The sequence below is a fragment of the Chrysochloris asiatica genome, unplaced genomic scaffold (assembly GCF_000296735.1).
Source record: "Chrysochloris asiatica unplaced genomic scaffold, ChrAsi1.0 scaffold00204, whole genome shotgun sequence".
In the NCBI taxonomy this organism is placed as follows: Eukaryota; Metazoa; Chordata; class Mammalia; order Afrosoricida; family Chrysochloridae; genus Chrysochloris; species Chrysochloris asiatica.
The window spans coordinates 1,035,538-1,045,468 of NW_006408722.1; the positions used below are offsets into that span (position 1 = coordinate 1,035,538).

The 9,931-nt window shown below is 41.6% G+C and overlaps 1 pseudogene; it reads left to right on the top strand.

Annotated features, from left to right (window-relative positions):
- The first annotated feature begins 412 nt into the window (after nucleotides 1–412).
- LOC102834895 lies at nucleotides 413–1,129 on the top strand (annotated as a pseudogene).
- Nucleotides 1,130–9,931: the final 8,802 nt, after the last annotated feature.

Here is a 9,931-nt window from a genome sequence, read left to right on the forward strand (position 1 = left end):
GAGGTTGGCCCAGGATCGGACATTGTTTCGTTCTGCTGTGCATGGGGTCGCTATGAGTCGGTTCCGACTCGATGGCACCTGACAACAACAACAACAACAAGGGGTGCATTCATGTATTCATTTGGGATTGGTTAGCAGGGGCCAATAGCTTCACGGGGCTACCTGGGATTGGTTGGTTCAAACATATGGCGGGGAAGGATATATGAGCATACAAGAAGCAGAAGCAGGTGAACATTAGCTCAGGGCTCTGTTCCCTCCCGGAGGTGGGTCAGGAACAAAAGATTAGCCTGGGTAATCACATGAGGCTGAGGTGGTCTGTTGTTTGTTTGCTCCAGGAATGAGCTATGAACTTGGGGGACATGGGAGCCAGCGCCTATTTCCGCAGGCCTGCCTTCCTCAAACTAAGAGAACAATGCAAAGGACCCTTGCCATTGACTTTGGACCAGAAGATATTTATGATAGAATTAAACCAGGCTCGACACATCTTGAAATTGGTGTTTAAGTGAACAACATGGGAATGTTACATGAGTATTCTGAATATTTTTTGGATATGTCAGACTTAGACAATACCATCAAGAAACTAATAAATATTAACACAATTTCTGTTTGTAAGGTTCCACGTGAGCACATGAACTGTTCTGGAATTCCCATTCTTCGCAATGTTATCCATACTTTGTTATGATTACACAGTCAAATACCTTCACTTAAGTCAATGAGACACAGATGACACAATTGGTGCTGCCTGGCCTGAGGTCATTCTGAACTTCTTCTCCACCTGTAGCATATACCCAGTTCCATTCCTGACCATGTACTCTGAAACCAAGGCTTTTGTCGACTTCTTCTCTCAGTATCTCTATGAGGAGTACAGGAGAAAGGAATGTTTATTCAGTGTCTTGTATTTGTAACTACAAAACTGGCTAAAATCTGAAGGTCAACTTTGGATAAGCCCTCTTCAAAGACATGTGTGAAGTCTGCAATGAAAACAATAGATTTGCAGTCCCGGACCAGTGGATACCTGATCCATTCTTTCATGGCCACAATAACCTCATCCCTGCCTTCTTGACTTTACTTGAAAATAATCATGAATTGAAACAAGTCTATGTGAGCTCACTATCTGAAGAAAATCTAGCCCTTCAATTGTCATTCTCAGTATTACTAACATGGCTAAATGTTACATAATTGAGAGGAAAGTTAAGTTGCTTTAGGATGCTACCAAGAGATATTTTTACATTTAATATGAATGCTCATATCAAATGGATGTCAAATTACTATCAGCAAGAACAGCTCAATAGGAAGGAATACAATTATTGCAAAACATAGGATCATAGTGTGAGAAACGTTGGCCATAACGACAAACACTCAAGTAATCCAATCTGTACTCATTTTAGCGAGAGTAAGGTTTTCTTTATTCAATTTTGCAAAATCGGGGGCCCAACCCAGTAGACATGGGCAGACACACTCCATGGCTGGCCCACAAACAGTTTTATTTCCCTGTCCCTAAAAAGCCCCTCCTCCAGTTCTCTTTCCACTGGGTATAACAAGGTCATATTCTCCTTCCAAGGTCACCTACTAGTCCTTACTGGGAGCTTTATTGTTGTGAAGTGCCATACAGTCTGTTCTGACCCACAGAAAAACCGTATAGGGCTTCAGAGGAGCAGCTGGTGAGCTTGAACCGCTGACCTTATATTTCAAAGGGTTTTGCAGTCTGGTACATTAACCCACAGGGTCACACCAGGACTCCTTACTGGGAGCATTCTCATTTAAAGTTAGTTTTCCCCTTACCCCAAGAACTTCCCCTAGTTCCCTGATGGTTGTATTCTTATTTTAAAGTTCCTAAGTGGGTCAAAGAACTTCTAGAGGTTCCTAAGTGGGTCTAGAACTTCAAACCAGATTTAGAAGAGGCTGAGGAATGAGGGATATCATTGCTGATGTCTGATGGATCTTGGCTGAAAGCAGAGAATATCAGAAAGATGTTTACCTATGTTTTATTGACTATGCAAAGGCTTTTGATTGTGTGGATCATGACAAGCTATGGACAACATTGCAAAGGATGAGTATTCCAGAACACTTAATTGTGCTCATGAGGAATGTGTACCTGGACCAAGAGGCAGTTGTTCAAACAGAACATGGGAACACTGAATGGTTTAAAATTAAGAAAGGTGTGTGACAAGGTTGTATTCTTTCACCATACTTATTCAACCTGTATGTTAAGCAAATAATCTGAGAAGCTGGGTTATATGAAGAAAAACTTAGCATCAGGATTGGAGGAAGACTCATTAACAACCTGCAATATGCAGATAATACAACCTTGCTTGCTGAAAGTGAAGAGGACTTAAAATATTTACTGATGAAGATCAAAGAGCACAGCCTTCAGGATGGGTTACATCTCATTGTAAAGAAAACAAAAATCCTCACCACTGGAATAATAAACAACATTGCTACCAACAGAGAAAAGATTGAAGTTGTCAAGGACTTCATTCTTCATGGATCAACTATCAACACCCATGGAAGCAGTAGTCAAGAAATCAAACGACGTATTGCATTAGGCAAATCTGTGGCACAAGACCTTTATTAAGTGTTGAAGATCAAAGATGTCAACTTGAGGACTAAGTAAGGTGCACCTGACCCAAGTCATGGTATTTTCAATCACCTCATATGCATCTGAAAGCTGGACAGTAAATAAAGAAGACCATAGAAGAATTGATGCTTTTGAGTTATGGTGTTGGAGGAGAATATTGAAAGTGCCATGGGCTACCCATAGAATCAACAGATCTGTGTTGGAAGAAGTGCAGCCAGAGTGCTCCTTGGAGGCCAGGATGACAAAACTTCATCTGTCATACTTCGGACATATTGTCAGGAGGGACCAGTCGCTGGAGAAGGATATCATGTTTGATAAGGTGAAGGGTCAGAGAAAAATAGGAAGACCCTCAGCAAGATAGATTGGCAAAGTGGCAGCATCAATGGGCTCAAGTAGCCCAGGATCAGGCAGTGTTTCATTCTGTGTGCATAGGGTTGCTATGAGTCAGTACCAACTTGATGGCACGTAACAACAACATGCGGGTCAAACCAGTTCTTCACCTCCTTTTGTTATCCTACCCTACTGCCCCCAAGACTTCCCTTATTCCTTCACTGGAGATGGACCATGCCCACAAGAGTTATTTCTCACAAAGGTATCAGATGTTAAGTTCAGTTCTTGCACCTCGCTCAGATGGAAATGGTCACTCTCCATCTTCTCTGAAACACACTTTCAAAAGTAATGCCTAGTTACTCTTTTCTGTTTCTAACACTTTGAGGGAGTAGAGATGAGTTGGTTTGATTTATGTGAGTCCTGGTGTGGTGCTGTGGGATAAAGCACTGGACCATAACGTAGGCTTGAACCATAAAGTTAGTGGTTCAAACTCACCAGTCACTCCTTGGAAACCCTATACAGAGTAGCTATGAGTCAGAACTGACTCAGTGGCACTTAACAATATCAACAATGGAGTCCTGTGTGGCTCTGCGGTTTAATGCACTGGACTGCAAGGTTGGTTTGAACCACAAGACTGGAGGTTCAAACTCAATAGCTGCTCCTCAGATACCCTGTACAGGGTCAGTATAAGGTGGAATCGACTCGGTGGCCTTTACAACAAAAACAGCTAGGGGCATCTAACAACCACAGTTCTTTCTCAAAGGCTGTTGTTGTTGTTGTTGTTAAGTGCCGTGGAGTCGGTTCCAACTCATAGCGATCCAGCACAGGGTTTCTGAGGCTGTAAATCTTTACAGGAGCAGAAAGCCTCATCTTTCTCCCGCGCGGAACAGCTGGTAGTTTCAAACTGCTGACCTTGCAGTTCACAGCACGATTTGTAACCACTATGCTACCAGAGCTCAAAGGTAGCTAATGAAAATAATTTCTGGAGTTGTTCCTGACACAAAACTCAGTAACCTATGTTCTTTTGTCCAGTGCATGTTTCTTCTCAGATGAAATGTGTGTCCATCAATACTGAAAGTTATATGCAATGATTTGTAAAGGTAAATGGATCAAAATATGCATGGAGACTGGCAGCTACCTATGGAGCCACTGATCAGAGGAAAGTGACCTACCTGGATGCTCAGTCTTTGTTTCTGCACTTAACAGCAACAACAAGACATATCAATATAATTGGTTTTAATAAAAGGTGATGTACTGTTGTTGGTAAGTGTCTTCGAGTCAATTCCAGCTCATAGAGACCCCGTATAAGGTTTCTAAGGAGCAGCTGGTGGGTTTGAGCTGCCGACCCTGTGGTTCTCAGTCCAGTGCTAACCCTACAGTGCCACAACAGGAATCCAAAAGATGATATAATTCACACACACACAGTTCATGGAAGAACTAAATTTTCCATGACCTTTTTGAACCCCTCGTGTTTTATTTATGTACCTAAAGGAGTCTGTAGACTTCTACTAAACAGGCCCATGGCACAGCTGAGGTTAAGAATCTGCTTTAAGTTCTCCTGCTTTGACTCTTTTATCAGTTGGACTTTGACCACATGCCATCACCCAAGGTGACTGAGGGCATGGCCATCCAGTGGCTGTGGAGAAAACACTCTTTGCCTTCCATGAGTCACACCCTTCCTTGTCCGGTTGGAAAGCACTTCCTAGAGGGCCCTATGTGTAATCAGACCAGCAAAGAGTCCGTTTCTGGGAGAAGGAATTGTCAGTTGTGTTCCTGTCTCCTGTCACTTTGCTGAGAGCTGCTTGGCTGAGGGCTGATGTGGCAGCCACTGAACCACAGTCTTCTCCCAGCCAGAAGGAGGGCAGGCACAACATTCTCTCATTGATGTCTCCACTGCTGAGACTCTGGGTTCACAGGTACAATCAGCACAATCAGTCTCACTGTGATTCAGTTCCAACGGTTGGCCATCAAGTCATTGACCTTCACTTAGCTAGCATGCTTATACTCATCTGTGTATTTAAACAAGTCTGCTATCCTGGCAGAGTCTCTTTCAGGGAAGGCTTAGAGTATGAGAGTGCAGGGAAAGGGAAAGAAAAGAAGTTCTGGACAATTCTCAGACTTTCAGTGGGTTTTGTCTGATCTTAACAAAGTGTGTTTAAACATTTCTCTGTGATCTGTGGGTGACTGCAGTCAAGTTCTCTCTGTAATATACTTGGCTTAGTCTTGTTAGGGTACCTTCACAAAAAGGCCCAACCAAACAGTGGCTTCTAAGGGGAGCTGCTGCACCCATTAAATTCAAGTCAGAGAGGTCAGCTCAGAAGTTGTCGACTTTTACAGGGATTCCAAAGGGGTAATCTTGATAGATTTTCTCAAAGGATACAGGACAATGAGGGCTTATTATGAAGAAGTTTTAAGAAAACTGAAAACTGCATTGGTGAGAAAAAGGCCAGGAAAGTTGTGCCCAAGAATCTTTTCCATCACAACAATGCACCTGCTCTTTCTTAGAGAGTAGCAAGGGTTGTCCTGAGAGAATTTAATAAGGAAACCTAACCCTTTAAAGCCCTTATCTTGTTCTTCATACTTCTTTTTTGTTCTCAAAGCTCAAAGAACATTTGAAAGGAACATGACTTGAGTCCCTCACAGATGACAAAATTGCCTTTTGCTATGGTGTAAATCAGAGTGCAGAATTCTTCAGGGAAGGCCTAGAGAGACGGAAATACCACCTTCCTAAGTGGATAGACCTAGATGGAGGAGATGTCGAGAAATAATAACTTCACATTTTAAAAAGCTTTTTATTGTGAATTGGGTGAGAGTCCACAGAGCAGATCATCCATTTTACATTCAATGATTCATCCATATGTTGGTTCATCTCATTGATTGCAACCCCCTCAGTGGAACATCACTCATCCCACTCCTTCTTTGCGTTTCCTGTTTCCATTCCTCCGTCTCTTTAAATTCCCTTTGTCCTTGGATACATGCTGCTCTTTTAATCTCAGATGATTGATTTTTCTAAGCTGTGCACACGTCACTAGTGTTACTGTTCCTCTTATAAAACTATCCATTGTTTGCCTAGAAATTGAACAGGGGTGAGTTCAGTTCCAAACCTGAAGGATGACTACTAGCCAGGGTCTTGAGAGTTCCACCAGTCTTCTCTCCAACCAGTAGGCCTGGTCTTTTTTATAGTTTTGAGTTTATTTCCATATTTCCCTCCCACTCTATCCAAAACCTTCTAATGTGATCCCTTTCAGAGCTGTTGACAGTGGTAGCCAGGCACAGTCTAGTTCTACTGGTCTCAGCATTGTGGACTGAGGCTTGTGTAATCCACCAAACGAATTATTTTCACAGACCTTTGATTTTTATTACTCTTATTTCCTCTGTACAGGAGGAGACCAATAGTTGCACCTTGTTGTTGTTGTTAGGTGCCATCAAGTCAGTACCAACTCATAGCAACCCTATGCACAACAGAACAAAACACTGCCCAGTCCTGGGCCAACCTCACGCAATTGTTGCCACACTTGAGCCCACTGATGCTGCTACTTTGCCAATCCATCTCAATGGGGGTCTTCCTCTTTTTCTCTGACCCTTCACCTTACCAAACATGATATCCTTCTCCAGTGACTGGTCCCTCCTGACAATATGTCTGAAGTATGAGAGATGAAGTTTGGCCATCCTGGCCTCCAAGGAGCACTCTGGCTGCACTTCTTCCAATACAGATCTGTTGGTTCTTTTGTAACCCATGGCACTTTCAATATTCTCCAACACCATAACTCAAAAGCATCAATTCTTCTATGGTCTTCCTTATTTACTGTCCAGCTTTCGCATACATATGAGGTGATTGAAAATATCATAGTTTGGGTCAGGTGCACCTTCATCCTCAAGCTGACATCTTTGCTCTTCAACACTTTAAAAAGGTCTGTGCCACAGATTTGCCTAATGAAATACATCGTTTAATTTCTTGACTGCTGCTTCCATCAGTGTTGATGGTTGATCCAAGAAGAATGAAATCATTGACAACGTCAGTCTTTTCTCCATTGATAAGAATGTTGTTTATTGGTTCGATGGTGAGGATTTTTGTTTTATTTACAATGAGATGCAATCTATACCGAAGACTGTGTTCTTTGATCTTTATCCATAAATATTTTAAGTCCTCTTCACTTTCAGCAAGCAAGGTTGTATCATCTGCATGTTATTGCAGGTTGTTAATGAGTCTCCCTCCAATCCTAATGCCACGTTTTTCTTCATATAACCCAGCTTCTCGGATTATTTGCTCAGCATACAGGTTGAATAAGTATGGTGAAAGACTACAACCCTGTCACGCATCTTTCTTCTTTATAAACCATTCAGTGTTCCCATGTTCTGTTCGAACAACTGCCTCTTGGTCCATGTACAGATTCCTCATGTGCATATGAGATGGCCGCTTATGAGCTTGTAAGCCTCCTGTCAAACAGCCTCACAATGTGGGTGTTTTTTGTTTGATAAAGGTTCTTGTGATTTTGGAGCTATACTTTTTGACTTATTCTCAGATTCTATAAAAGAATCCTGATCAAAACAGGATTGTTTTGGAGGAAATGCAGAAGAGAAGTTCAAGTTCTCATGGACTACAGACTTCCTGTAGTCGTGGAGGTTGATGGACCCCTGAAACTATTACTCTGAGATGATTCTTAAACCTTAAACCAACCACACCTTTATGATAGGACCCTTAAGGGATAATGAGTCTATGTTAATGAAGGAACAACTCAAAAACGGAAGGTAAGAATAGGTGTACAACCCAAAGAATGTTATCAATACCATTGAATCATACATGTATAAACTTAAATTAGTGCAGTTTTGCTGTGTATATTTTCAACAAAAACAAAATTAAATTAAAAAAATTTTTGTGGCCCACTTTTCTCACTTATAATCAACATTTTTCCACATCACCAAAATCCTCCAAAAACATAATTTTAATGTATGTAGAATATTCCATCTTATGTCAACATTGTAATTCATTTAATGCCAATGAGTAAGGGCTGGGCATCTATATTCAGAAGACTGTTGTTAGGTGCATTGAACCAGTTCCGATTCATAGCAACCGTGTGTACAACAGAACAAAACGCTCCTCTGTCCTACGTCATCCTCACAATCGTTGCTATGCTTGAGTACCTTGTTGCAGCCGCTGTGTCAGTCTGTCATGTTGAGGGTCTTCCTCTTTTAAACTGACTCTCTAATTTCCAAGCATGATGTCTTTCTCCAGGGACTGATCCCTCCTGATAACATGTTCAAATCAAGTGAGACAAAGTCTCGCCATTTCACTTCTGAAGAGCATTCTTTCTTGCCGTACTTCTTCAAGACAGATTTGTTCATTCTTTTAGAAATCAGTGGTATAGCCAATATTGTTCACCAGGACAACCTTGGCCCAAATCCAGGATTTCCTATTAACTTAGTGACCTCCGGCATATTGCATATGGGAAAACGGGCCCAGTTTTCTCATGTGTAATGTGGAGGTAGTAACTAAACGCTCTCTTAGGGTATCAAGAGGATGAAACCAAGAGGAGGTATAGAAAGCTGTTGGCATTGGGGCATACTCACAGTTGTTGTTGTTGTTAAGTGCCTGTGTGTCCATTCTGACTGACCTTGTGGTTCAAACCGACCTTGCAGTCCAGTGCTTATCCTACAAGACTACTAATATTATTTTATTTAAAAAAAACAACAACAAACATTTGCAAATGTAAATGGCTTTGTAATGAAAATCTTCCACACAGATTCCTGGGACTGGGCTTCCTGAGTGTACCCTTATCAAAGTGCTCAGCACAGTTGGCCAGATGGAAGTGTTCGCTCACCAGGCAGATGCTCTCACTTATCTTATCAGCAACATCTCATCCCCACTATCTCTCTCCCTCCCCTCCTCTCTTTCCATTCTGTCTCTATTTCTCTCTGTCCCTGCCCCTTCGTTATCTCCCAGTGCCTACATTGGCCCACTCCTCCATAATTCCAGAAGAAACCAGCATCTGGGGTCTGATCACAAAGGAAGATCCCCAGAAATTTGAACGCTACAATTTTTGCAGTTAGAGGCTGCTGCAGTCAGCTTGCATTAGGTGTCTGCATTAACCTAGTCTGTGATCCTTCTGTTTCTCACTTATTCATCCACAAAGAGCAATTTCATAAGTATTCACTGCCATTTTATAAAATCATTTTAATTTAGTCTTTTTAATTTTTTTAAAGATGTATGCTTGCTAGGCACCCCATCCCCCATATCTTCAGAGAGGTAGTTTTGTTTCCATGGCAACCAAGGGATCTATTGTAATCAAATATTGAGCCCCATTAAATTGTATCTTCTCATCTCCGCTACAGTTTCCTACAATTTCCTTCGACTTCCCTGCTGTCTTCGTTGCTTTCTGGCTTGCCTGCTTCATCAGACCTCAGTACTCATCTCACTGTGACAGGCAGAAGCCACGCAGACCACCACTTATGTCAGCCTCAAATACCAAAGGCACAGTGCATGCATCCAATAGCAAAACAGAGAAAGCCTCAAAGGACATTTCCCTCAATAGCACACTTACATACAATATTTTCGTCTTTACTTCCTCATCTGACTCCAAAATGAATCTTTTAAGCCTATAACAATAATAATATCACTAAGATACTATGTTTCAAATACTTACATGTGCCAGGTACTGTTATAAGTCTTTTTGTTGTTAATAATTTTAATTAGATTTTTAAATAAATAATACACCACAAGTCCCAAATTTTACAAGTATAAATATATATATAGAAAAGATGTCCCCAGCCACCCAGCTTCCCTCTCCAGTAACCACTAGTGGCCTTTACTTCATTGAATGCCTCAGTGATGCTTTATGCACAAGCAGGCAAATAGGTGAGTGTTTAAAATCTGCAGTTTGTTGTTTTCAACATTCTGCATTAGTCATTTCCAACACATAGCAACCCTACATGGGGTTCCTGACACTGTAGATCTTTCTCCGTCCAACCAGCTGGTGAGTTTGACCTGAAGACTTTGTAGTTAGCAGTTCCGTGTTTATCATAGAG